Source organism: Gossypium hirsutum, chromosome D04 (genome assembly GCF_007990345.1).
Source record: "Gossypium hirsutum isolate 1008001.06 chromosome D04, Gossypium_hirsutum_v2.1, whole genome shotgun sequence".
Taxonomy (NCBI): Eukaryota; Viridiplantae; Streptophyta; class Magnoliopsida; order Malvales; family Malvaceae; genus Gossypium; species Gossypium hirsutum.
Genome location: NC_053440.1, coordinates 39,857,898 through 39,870,603, shown reverse-complemented (window position 1 = coordinate 39,870,603; position 12,706 = coordinate 39,857,898). Strand labels below are relative to the sequence as shown.

Genomic DNA, 12,706 nt, shown 5'->3' with positions numbered 1-12,706 from the left:
TGAAAATGGTCTATTGTGACATGTTTTAATAACTATTTGAATGGTATATTGGTTAGGTGAATTAGGTTGTTTGAATTGGCATGATTATGTGTATTGGAATGATGCTTTAATCCTTTGAAAGTGTGCACAAATGGATTGAATGTTTATGCATGAATTGGTTAGGAAATGCATTGATTTTAGGTAAAATTTTGGGTCCACATGGCCTAAGACACGGGCTGTCACACGGCCTGGCGACACGGCCGTGTGTCATTTGTAAGTTTCTTAGTGTACAAGTCAGTGAATTACACGACCTAACACACAGCCTGGCACATGGCCTTGTGGGGCCACTCAAAGAGTTACACGGTCTAGCACACGGGCATGTGACACGGTCGTGTTACCTTACTCGTGAGTTACACGGGTGAGGACATGACCTGGGACACGGCCATGTGTCCCTTGTTCGAATGTCACATGGCCTGGGATGATTCACACGGTCGTGTGACCCCTGTTTTTCATTTTTTACAACTTCTTCTAAACTTTTTGCTTTGTTTCAAATTAGTCCCAAATTGCTTTTAAGTTATTTTTAGGGCCTCGAAGGCTAGATTTAGGGACAAAATTATTATGAATGAATGTTTTTAATATGTTTAATTTATTTAAATGTTATGATGTTGTATGATTTTTGGTTAATCGGTAATACTTCGTAACCCTAATCCAGCAACGAATACGGGTTAGAGGTGTTACAATGGTTGTAAGATAATCAACCATCCTCATGTGTTAGATGCTTTGAAGGATGCTTCAGCAATCCAATCTCCTCAAGGTGACTATCGCACTGATTTTTCTTTCGTTGTGCAAAGTTGTCCAAAATTGGCCAAATCATACAAATTTTTTATAAAAATATCTAAAATTCAAAATATTTCATAAATTAAGTTCAATTTAATTAATATAATAAAATTATAATATTTGATGAATTTACTTAAGAACTCATGAATTAATGCTCAAATGGTGCTGAAGAAGTCTATATATTTTAATGTTTCCAAAAGGCACCAGGATTAATTACCACATAGAAGGAGCTTGCAGAGAAGTTTTAGCCCAAATTCTTCCCTATCAGCAAAACTGTCCAACATCTAAGAGACATTACCAACTTCAAACAAATGAAAGGAGAAAATTTTTAAAAAGCTTGGGAACATTTTAAATTATTGGTATAGTGATGCCCTCATCATGGTTTACTCGAATAGTTAAGGTTGCAAATATTTTATAACGAGTTAGATGGAAACTCGAGGTCAAGACTAGATGGATTCGTGGGAGGGGCCTTAATGAACCGAGCATCTGAGAACATCTATCAACTAGTAGAGAATATGCCCATGAACTCTTGCTAATGGCCGAACAAAAGACTTACTTACAATCCAACACCATTCACGGCCAAATTTGTCAATGAGGAACACAAGTACTAGTAGATGTTAGACAAGCTAGAACAGTCAGTCAATATTTTAAGAACCAGCCTGAGGACGCGAGCTACATAGGGAATAGGGTTCGAAACATTTATTCAAACACTTACAATCCCAGATGGAAGGATCACCCAAATCTGAGATGGGGCAGAAAAAAAGGAGGAGGTAATGATAATCAAAATTGCCAAAATCCTACTTACCAACCTTCTTATTTATAGAAAGGTCAAAAGAGGACCAACGCGTATTGTATGTGGTCAAAGGCTAGATCGCATCAAAGGGAAAATGTAGTCAATAAGGATGGAAGTGAGACAAGTTTAGTTTGAGTGTACTCGAATAAGAACTACGTTGACTAAGTTGGAAGATTATATAAGCCAATTGATGAGCATGATGAGAGATATAAAAAGGAAAATTGGCACATACATTCCAAACACCACTAAGAATAACCCTCGAAGAGATGGGAATGAGCAAGTAAAATCAATTACGCTCCGTTTAGATAAAGTATAGAGTAATCTGAATGAACTCATTCAAGAGGAGGAAAGAGAATATGCGGAAGATCTTTCAGAAAATACCCCTTGTGAAGATAACCTTAATTAAGAACCTGATATGATAGCCGAATCGACAGCTGAGCCAAAAATCAAGAAAGGTACAGAACCTATCTTTATAATAGTACCATTCTCAACACAATTAGAGGACAAATGGAAAACAAATGAAGTGGAATTTGTAAGTTTCCTAAACTTATTCAAATCGCTTAATGTTAATTTACCCCTTACCGAGCTAATAGAGAAAATTCTTAAATATGCAAAATACTTAAAAGAAATAATGGCTAGGTGTAGGAAAATTAAAAGGGGAGAACCAATTAACATAGACGCATCCTGTAGTGCAATAATCACTAGAAAGATACCTCCAAAATTAAAAGATCTGGGTAGTTTCACAATTCTTATAGAGATAGAGGACATACACTTTAGCAAGGCTCTATGTGACCTAGGAGCCAATATTAACTTGATGCCCTTATTGACATATAAGAAACTTGTGTTAGGGGAACTTAAAAATACTAATATCATACTATAGTTAGCTGATAGGTCATCGGTATAACCAAAAGGCGTGCTTGAAGACGTATTGGTTAAAGTGTGTAAATTTATCATCCCGGTAGATTTTGTAATCTTATATTTTGAAGAAGACCGTGAGATCCCTATTCTACTAGGAAGGCCCTTCTTAGCCACATATAGGTCCATCATTGGCTTAGAAATTATGAATTGATAATGAGAATAAATGGTGAGAACCAAAATATTAAAATGTGGTAATTTACAAAATGGGGGATGTGAAGAAATTTTAAGAGGAAATTATTATGATATATCTATGAGTACCCCTAATAAACTTGATGAAGGGATGGTATATTCTGTGATTAGTACAGGTAGAACAAGTAAATCGATGGAGCAGGACAAATGAAAAGTTGTAGAGTGGCATGATGGAGTTTGGACAAATGAAGATAGACAAATGCCAAAATAGACATCCAGATAGTTCATAACTAAGCTAGTGGATGAATAGGACAGCCATACGTGTAACACCCCAATTTTGGGCCTAGAAGAAATAGGTTTTGAACAAGGGAATAGTTAGGAGACTGCACATAAATATTTAGTTGTGCAAGGAATTGACATAAATGAATGTCTGCTTCAGTGGTTAAGTGATTTAGGAGTGCTTGGAATTGTCTGAGAAGTCAGGGGTTCAAGCCTTGGCTTATGCAAAATTTTTATTTTAAGTGAATAAAATCCTTGGATCTAGATAGTAGGTTCTTAAATTATTGTGGTTAAAATATGATACAAAGGAGTTGCTGGTCTACTGGTAAGGGGCGTGTGGAGTGTACATGGGGTCTAAGGTTCAAGTGGTGGCGCATTAAAAAGGGAGTATTTGTTTTGTTGCCTAATTCGTATGGGTGGTAGAGTTTGATTGAAATACTACTAAATTGGAGTTTGAACTAGTCATAGAGAGAATTGAGGAGGGATATTTGGAGAGATTTAAGGAGAGAATATTGAGATTTGGGGAGGTTGTTGTTGTGGAGAGATACATATCATCTCATTTGTTCCTTGTTCTCGATGGGAGATCGGTGAGGTTTTCAAGGTTTTCATAGCTTTCTCCAACCTGCATTACTTTCATTCCTAATTAATGGTGGTCGAGGTTGATTGGCACATTCCCTAGGAACCAAGGGTGCGATGATCATTGATTTTTGGAAAGAGTGTTTGAAACGAAGGGAATCTGCAAATCGCATCAGGTGTGCAACCACCCCATTGTAACTATAGAACAACAAAAGCCGAAAAGTTGAAATACGTCGTTGAGACCACATGAGCATTTCTATAGGCAAACCTACGAATCATGGGCAATAAACTGTAGAGGCCTCCATGAGCATTTCTATAGGCTTAGGCCGTAATGGGCCACGTTGGGCCGAAATGAGTCGTGTGGGCTCAATAGGCTTGTAGGCCCCCATGTATGAAATCCATGATTTGTGGCAAATTTTGGACTGGGTTGTGTAGATCTCATAACCGTGTTGAAATCTAGGCTTAACGAGCCGCACGAGCGTGTGGGCCCACTTGGGCCGAGTAATGGGCCTTGGGCCCATCTACACTATTATGACCATTTAGGTACCTGAGTCTCTCGAGGCAACTGCAAACCTTTTGAGAGGTCGATATCTACATCGAGACCCTAAAATAGGTAAAATAACCGAAATACCCCCATAGGGTAAAATAAACGAAAAACCCTCAAAGGGTAAAATGACCGAAATACTCTCATAGGGTAAAATGACCGAAATACCCCCATAGGGTAAAATGACTGAAATACCCCTATAGGGTAAAATGACTGAAATACCACCATAAGGTAAAATGATCGAAATGCCTTCATAGGGTAAAATGATCGAAATACCATCATAAGGTAAAATGACTGTTATACCCCTAGGAGATGAAATGACTTTTATTGCCTTATGTTATGTATGACTGATTTGCTCTATAATATGTATGACTATGATTGAGCATGAAATTTTGCAGACACATATGATATTATGTCACGATATTTTGCATGGGGATGGGTTGTTATATTTGGAGGAAGTGTACCATACTGATAAGGTTGCACGGGTCGCCCATGATGACTGTGGACCTACTGATGGCTATATGTCATTTATTTTACTGGCAGCTTCACTGCAATATTGTTTAGTGCCGCAACCAGTGCTAATCTTGGTGTGTCTTGCTTGGTGGGTCGATTTTATCCCCACATGGTGTGTTTGGCGGGGCGAAATGGTGAGTAGAGGCTGGATTAGGTAGGATTTCTAACTGCATATCTGCACTGATTACTGATTTTGTACTATTACTGTATCGATTAATGATAGTACATACTGTTCACTGCATGAATGATATATGTTACTGTTATGGGCCAAGGCCCCACTGATACTATTACTGAAATTGGGCAAAGGCCTTACTGATTACTGGCATTGTGATGGGCTCAAGCCCAATTGTTTACTGTTACGGGAAAAGGGCTTAGGCCCACACTAAATTGAACTGTTACTGTAATGGGCTCAGGCCCAAACTGCATTTATCTACTATTTATCTACTATTGTAGGCGGGTCGATGCTGCGAGGGGCTCGATGATGGCCACAGAATCGCGTCAACTTTCATTTTTAGCTTTTGATTTATAAGTAAATGAATTTGGTTATTTTTTTGTAAAAAAGCCTCTTTAAAGTTATAAGTTGCTAGTTGTAGAAAGAGACGGATTTTCAAAAGGTAACTATTCTCAAAGACACCACATTTTCGCAACATTTCCTAAAAAAATAACTTTCGCAATAAATGAGATTTTGGAATATTTATAACGTTTTAAAAGCGTTTATCTTTTAATGATGCACGCTTGGAAATGAACAACCTGTTTTGGAATCACCGTTTAATAACAAAATAATTAATTGATTTTAAGGATTTCAACGACAACAAGTTTTATGCTAAATACCTCAATGTGACACCGCTAGATTTGGCCATAACTCCTAGGTCGGGTTTGGGGTGTTACAATACGTGAAAAGATTGCAGATGAGAAAATTATTATGTTGTATAATATTTTATTTTTAATATTTTTATAAAATCAAAAACTCTTAATTATGTAGGAGTAGGATATAATTTATAATTAAATAGATACATTAGGCTTTATTAGTGTTAATGTATCTAGGAAAACGGGCTTGAAAATATCAAACATTTTGAAAAATAAGAAACAGGGACAAAAACTCAAAATTTTAGAGTGGGTCATGACATCGAACACCAATGTCGCAACAACGGTAACTTGTCAAAGGTGTCGTGACAAAAAACCCTTGTGTCGTGACATCACTTTGAAAATTTGTACGGTTTAACCAAACCCATTACACAACCCATCGATTTAAACTCTTATTTTAACCAATTTTAACCCTAAAAACACCCTTGTATAACCTTACTAAACACCTAAACACCACTACTAAGCCTTCTAAATTCAAAAACTAAAACCCTCTTTAAACCCTCTTACTTTTAAACCCTTATTTTCTTTATTCTCTCTTCCCTTGCAGTAATTTTTTTCTTTTGTTCTTTTATGCAGGTAATAAGCTACACATCCACGAAGCAATTGCAACAAGAATTACATGAAGCAACCGCTGTAACAAGGTTAAGGGTTCCTCATTCACTACTATTACATTGATTAGTTCAAAATAAATTGTTTACTTATTATAGTTTATCTACTAAAACAATTGCAACATGCCACTTAGGAAAGCTAGACGAACTAATGTAGACAAGGTAGGAGCGAATGTAAATCCCTCTAAATTTCCAAACCCAAACATTGAAATTTTTTTCCTAGAATTGCAAGGAAAAAACTTTATTCAAGATAGCGGGTTTGATTCGTTGATGCATCTCTGCAATGAGATATGGACATTAGCTCAGTACTACACGTAGGGGTGAATGGACAAAATAGTAAACTACTTAATCAAATATAAGGGTGAATGGAAGCACCGACCGAACTTTAATGTTCCGACCTCCTTTAATCAAGCTATCATGTTTCCAATTGGAAAAATTTAGAAGCAATTTTTGTGTACATGAATCACACCTAGTCTAAATGTTTCTAATGTCAATACTTTTCGAATTGTTCTTCCCCCACTTGGTAACAGGGCTATGCAAAATGGCAAGAGTTCCAATGGTAGCAAACGAGCAATTTATGCAGACGATAAAAAGTATGATTGGAGACTCAATATATACACAATATATCGAGCTTTAGAGAAACCAAATAAAAGATTGGAACTAACGCCGAAAACAAAAAATGGATGTACCAGTATCATTAAAAAGAAAATTGACATCGAATGCAAAGTTTGAGGTAAGCGATATCTCTAACTTAGAGTGGGTGATAAAGTGGATGCAGGAGATAGGGCTAGTAGGACAAGAAATTGCAAGGCAGAATGGTATGTGAGTACCAATTTGCCTCCAAATAAAGACAGCCTAATGCAGTTTCGCCAACAACTCGAAAAGAATGAGAATGAAGATGAAAAGAATGACGATGAGGACAAACATAAAGAAGGAGAGGAAGATGACATAGAGCAAGACTTCCCAGATGATGACTGTAACACCCCGGTTCTATTGGGTATAAGGTTCAGTATATAGTCCTAAAGTAGTATGACTGCCAGAGTAGTATTTGCCCAAGTACATCTTTTGGCATATAGAGTGGGCGTATACAGTTATGTGTTTAAGTTAACGAAGGTTCTATGTCAGATTTCTATGTTAGTTAGAATAAGATAATGGCCAAGTAAAACGGTATGGAGGGTATGAGTTTGATCTGTCGTAATTTGGTGTAGTAGATTAAACTACTTTTCATATTCAAGGAGCTTGAATACAAACATTTTCGTTATGTTTTTAATTCAATTTCTGTAGTTTTGTTTACATTTAATAAAATGTGCACATCGAGTCTTTTATTAACCTTAAGGGCCGAATGAGGCCTAAGAGAGAGCTAACGTACTTTGTGAGTGTACAGGAGACCTTTAGAGGGCATTTAGGTCAATATTGAGCACTATGTCGCAACATAGGGGACCCAATGTCGCAACATAGGGAGCATAATAGAGATAGTGAGAAACTGCCTTCAATGTCGCAACACCATCGGCCTGTGTCATGAAATACCCCTAAATATGGCTATAGAGGAACATGTTGGTTGCTACATCGCGACACAAGTCCTGGTGTGTCACGACATCGACTCTATGATGGGAATACAACATAAAATAGGGGCGTTTTGGTCTGTACAATAAAACTTTAAGCTTGGGAACGTCAACTAACCTAGGGTTAAGGACAACAACCACCTGAAGGCTATAAATAGGTCCCTTTACCATATGTAAAAGACATCTAAGTTTTAACCTAGTTTTCTTCTATTAAATTTAGTCTTGTTTTCTTTCCTTATTAGGTTTTCCTAGTTTTAGTTATTTTCTTTCTTCAAGAGATCTGACTATAAAGGAGATCAACTTTTGTTAATTCATGCTTGATAATATCACTCAGTCTTTTCTTAAACTCTTTATTTCAATCCATTCCATATGATTGATTCTTCCATTTATTCCATGTTGTTTATTAAAGTCATAAGGAACTAATCCTTCTTTGGGGGATTAGCGAGTGGAAGCATGATATCTTAATTGTTTTGTAAGGTTATTCAATGAATCAATTGTTTGTGAAAGGAAGAATGTGAAACAAAACCTGGGCCTCACAATCCTAGGAAGTCATTAAGGTGGGAATTAACCCAAAATTGATATTGCCCATCCGTGATCACCTTGACCCCAAACCAGTTTGGACTGTAAGGTCGGAAGACAAGTAGTTCTTGTTGACTCGTTATGTTAGTGGAAGATCAAAAGATCTTGCTAGGGTAGCAACTAGTTGATTGAGATTGTTGAAGCAAGCTAATCACCCATCTTCAGATTTGATTCACTTTATTTCTCTATATCTCTTAGAATTTTTGCTCTTTTTATGTTATTTTATTTTCTTAGTTTAAGAAACCCTAAAATTATCTCTTATTTTACTTTTGTATTATATCTGACTTAAATTATTAATTAGACCTTTAATTATTTAGGTTAAGATTGATTTAGTACTCGCTTCCCTTGGATATGATCCTTGAAGTACTTACCTATTTCGCTATAAAATCTATATTACAACTCGACCCATATACTTGTGGATACCGCCTTGTAATTTTTCATTCTATTGTAGTATTCACACTCTGGATGTTAGTACGTCCGGTGGCGGTCAGAGTTCATGTCAAAATTATAGTTTGCCCTTTTACTATATATTGTAATAGTTAAGTTGCAATGTAAGATGGTTAGGAACCAACTGATTGTGAACCAGGATAATTAAAAGATAAGGGGATACTCAATTAGGTTTCTCAAAAGTTGTAGGGCTTTGGATAAGACAATTCAGTAAGGATGTGACATTTTTCAAGTCCCAATAAAGACTTAGATTACATTAATAGATAATCAAGTTAAAGAAAGAGGGAGTTTTCTTCTTTCTTCTTCAAGAAGCACACTATCAAAATCTTAAGGAAAACCTAAAGTATTACCTTTTCTCTAAGTTAGAGCTGCAAATCGGGATCTTTGTTAGTGACTACTCCATGTCAAGGTAAGAATTGTGACTCCGTATGTTAAAGTTACGGAAGATTAAGTCAGAATAAGTGCATGAATAGTAAGATAAAGAAGTAAGGCTTTATATACGGATTATCTACGATTGTGATGATGGTAAAGGTTATGAATGAGTGTTAATGGTGTTTTTCTATTTTACAAGTAATGGTTGCTGCAGTTTCTTGTTGGATTTGGTGTTCAAGCTACTATCTATGGTTGTCAGGTGAGTCTCAATACTGACTCTTGCATTTAAATTGTTCATACAAGATATTTCTATGGTAATTAACTAGACTATGAAACAAAAACCAGAAAAAGTATGTTTGAATGTTTGTTGGGGTTTGCATGTATAGTTTGTATAAATCTAACAAGTTAAAGTATGATATGTATATGACTATATAAGAGATTATTTAAGGATATCTATGTTTGTGTGTTTATTTGTTGAGGATGATAGATACATCTAGTATAAATATGATGAGTTCAAGTAATGTGATGGGAAGTATGATCGTGTATATGTCTCTCAAATGTATGCTATGTAGTATGTTCTATTAAGAGTCTGTGTCTATCTCTGTGGTATTGTCTAAAGGGGTCCGTCGAGACTTTAAACATGAAATATGAAATGAAAAGTCCATGGTCATGGCCCTCGCACCTTCTAAAAGGAATTAAAGGATGGTGATTACCTATTAGGGTTCTCTGCATGTCCTAGGATGGTGATGGGCAAACCTCACATAACGTGAGTTTATGCAAATCCATATCATAAGCATGTCAAGAAAGGAAAAGCCTTTGTGGCGAATTATGAAAGAAAAGGCTTTTTAGCGAATCATGAAAGAAAAGCCTTTATGGCAAACTATGAAGGATAGTCTCTGTGGTGAACCCTGCAATTATAGCCTTTGTGGTGATAATTTGAGAGATAAGCGCTTATGGCGCACTTTGAAGGAATGACTTACGTGGAAAATTCTGAAAATAGTGCATTTGTGGCATATCATAACAAGGTTCTTAATGATGTACTGTAAAGGAAAGATTCTTGTGCTGAATTTATATTAAATTGTTTTGGTGAGTTAAGTGTGGTTTGCAAGTGTGATCAGAAATATCAATAAGGCGTGTCTCTATGGGTTATAGTAAAGTAATATACAAGACCATGATTCAATTATGAATAATGAATTGGAAAGATATAAAGAGGTGATGGATTAACATAAGAAAAGTATTTTTTGAGTAAGGATTACAAATTTGATATTTGAAGGAGGTATCTACTATCTATATACGTGACCATTCATTAATTATGATAAAATGATGACTTAGAGTTTTGTATGCAAGGGTAACGGTGTTTTAGTTGTATGGACCTCTGGAAAAGAAATGGATAAATATTTATGAAAGATAATATTGAAGAATGTAACTGATGTGTCGAAGATGATGATGGGTAAGTAATGATTTCAGAGTAAGGCATGTTAATCTATAGTGAATGAAGAATGAAATTTGAGAAAAGCAATAGCCAGAGAGCAGGTAAAGGATTCATTAAAAACACTGAGCAATTATTGCATAGGTAAAGGACGTTTCTCTTACTAAGTTCTTATGAGCTTACATGAGTTTATACATTTGTTTATGGTTGAATATGAGTATACGCCAAGAGGAAAGATGCTAGGGCTACGCCAAAGGAAAGGGCATACCGGTTTATTATGCATACAGAGCAAGTATTGGTGGCGCATTCAAAGTAGTCACTAAAAATTCCATACTTGGGATATCTTTAATAGATATAGGATTTCAAATCAAATATCGTTGTATTTTAAATACTAAGTGTTGTATTTGTATTTACCTCTTGTACATACTTATTTAATCAAGTTAGAAATTTTGTAATTAAGTCGTAATTGATTGTAATTCGTATAAGTAGACTAAGTTTGTGTCTATATTCGTTAGTAATGCCCAAGATTCGGATCCGGCAAATCGGATTGGGTTGAGCGTGTTACAATGATGAATACAGTGCAGCATTTCAACCACAAAGAACCACACACAGAGGCCCAGTCATCCAAAGCCCAACATGATAAGCCCACTCATTAAGTGGAGGCTCATCACGAGCACATGTATCGAGCAAGGGGAAAGCTCCAATGGAGGGTGGCAACCACCATAGTTTGATGATTAGACTTAATTTTTTTTTATTTGGGACAATTGTAAACAATTAATTTTGATGATTTTTTATTTTTATTTTAGTTAATATATATTTTCATATGTTTTCTATGCAAGAAGCCTACACAAGGAGAGCAATACAATTAAGAGCTAAAACAAGCAAGAAAGGAGAAACTCAAAATCAACTTGCGGCAATTTCAATGCAAAACGGGTAACTTCTTTCTTATATACATTAAAGTTGCACATTAGGGACAATGTGCTATTTAAAGTGTAGGGTTAATATAGGAAATGTATACTCTTTATTTTTATTTTTATTTTAGTTAATTTTTTATTCTCTAATGTGTGCTTGAGCTTGTAAAAATAAAAGTGATTGGTTAGGAGCATGTATATAGGTTGATTGTGTTTGCTATAAATTTGATATAATAGTAGGTGATTTTAAATTATCAATCGTTAGACTAATTAGTTATATATGTTACACTGTAAATAGACATTAAGTAATTGGGTGCACCAAAGGATAAAGAAAAATATAAGGAAACAAGCATACTAGTATGGATAATAGATAATTAAAGTTTCATTACTTAGTCGATTAAATTCATGAATATTGAAGTACCTAAAGATAACCTAAGGCATTGTTTGGTAGAAAAAAGAAAGCCAAAACTCTAACATTATTTATCATCTTTTAGTACTTGTATTTGAGCCATAAATCACTTCTTGAGGAACCTTCATACAAAACCCTAAGCCAAAACATGAATTGTGTTTATCCTTTTTCTTTGGTCCCTGAAATGCACGAACTTAGACATCAGGTCTTACATATTGATGGATAGATAGATACATAATGATGATTTTGAAAAATCAGAGTGAAATAGGAAGAAACAATGTGATATAGTAATTATAGGTCACGAAAAAGTGTGCAGAAAATGGAAAAGTCAGAAAAAGTCAAAACAAGATGAAAAAATACGAAATGAAAAAAAAAGCATTATGGGTGAGAAAAGACCAAAAAGTCAAGTGACTAAAACAATACGTAACAAAATTAGAAAAACACAATCATTAGTGCACCAAAACTTGTTAAGCTAACCACTGCTAATATTATGTTGTAACTTCCAACATGGAAAGATAAGGAAGGTGAGAGAAGGAGATAAAAAGTGGTAAGCAGGAAAAGGGTACTAAAGGGGGTGACTATTCTTGAAATTCATATCTACCTTAAGCCTTAAAATGTTACAAGTCAAAAAGCCCTATACAACTTAGGTAACTTGATTCATGGATGGAAATTGTCGTGAGTATATGTAATAATAGTTGTCTATATTCTACTAGCATAATTAAAATCCTTATGTAATCTTTTTGATGGATCAATGTACTTGATAATATTTTTTCCTATATACTTTGTAATAGACTTAACTTAAGTGTTTGAAATTGATAATGGTAAATCATTTATATATCATGTTAGAATTATATGTATTTACAATTATACATGTCTACTTTTCTCCCAAACTAATTCTTGTATCATTTTCACTCAAGGGTCGCCATTTGTCTTATGTTTTTGTTTTTGTATCTTTAC

At 35.2% G+C, this 12,706-nt stretch overlaps 1 non-coding gene across 1 annotated transcript; it reads right to left on the bottom strand.

Annotated features, from left to right (window-relative positions):
* Nucleotides 1–1,095: 1,095 nt before the first annotated feature.
* Nucleotides 1,096–1,201, bottom strand: LOC121216544 (small nucleolar RNA R71). Its single transcript, XR_005912724.1, has one exon. It is a non-coding gene; the product is annotated as a small nucleolar RNA R71 (small nucleolar RNA).
* Between the last annotated feature and the right edge of the window lie 11,505 nt (nucleotides 1,202–12,706).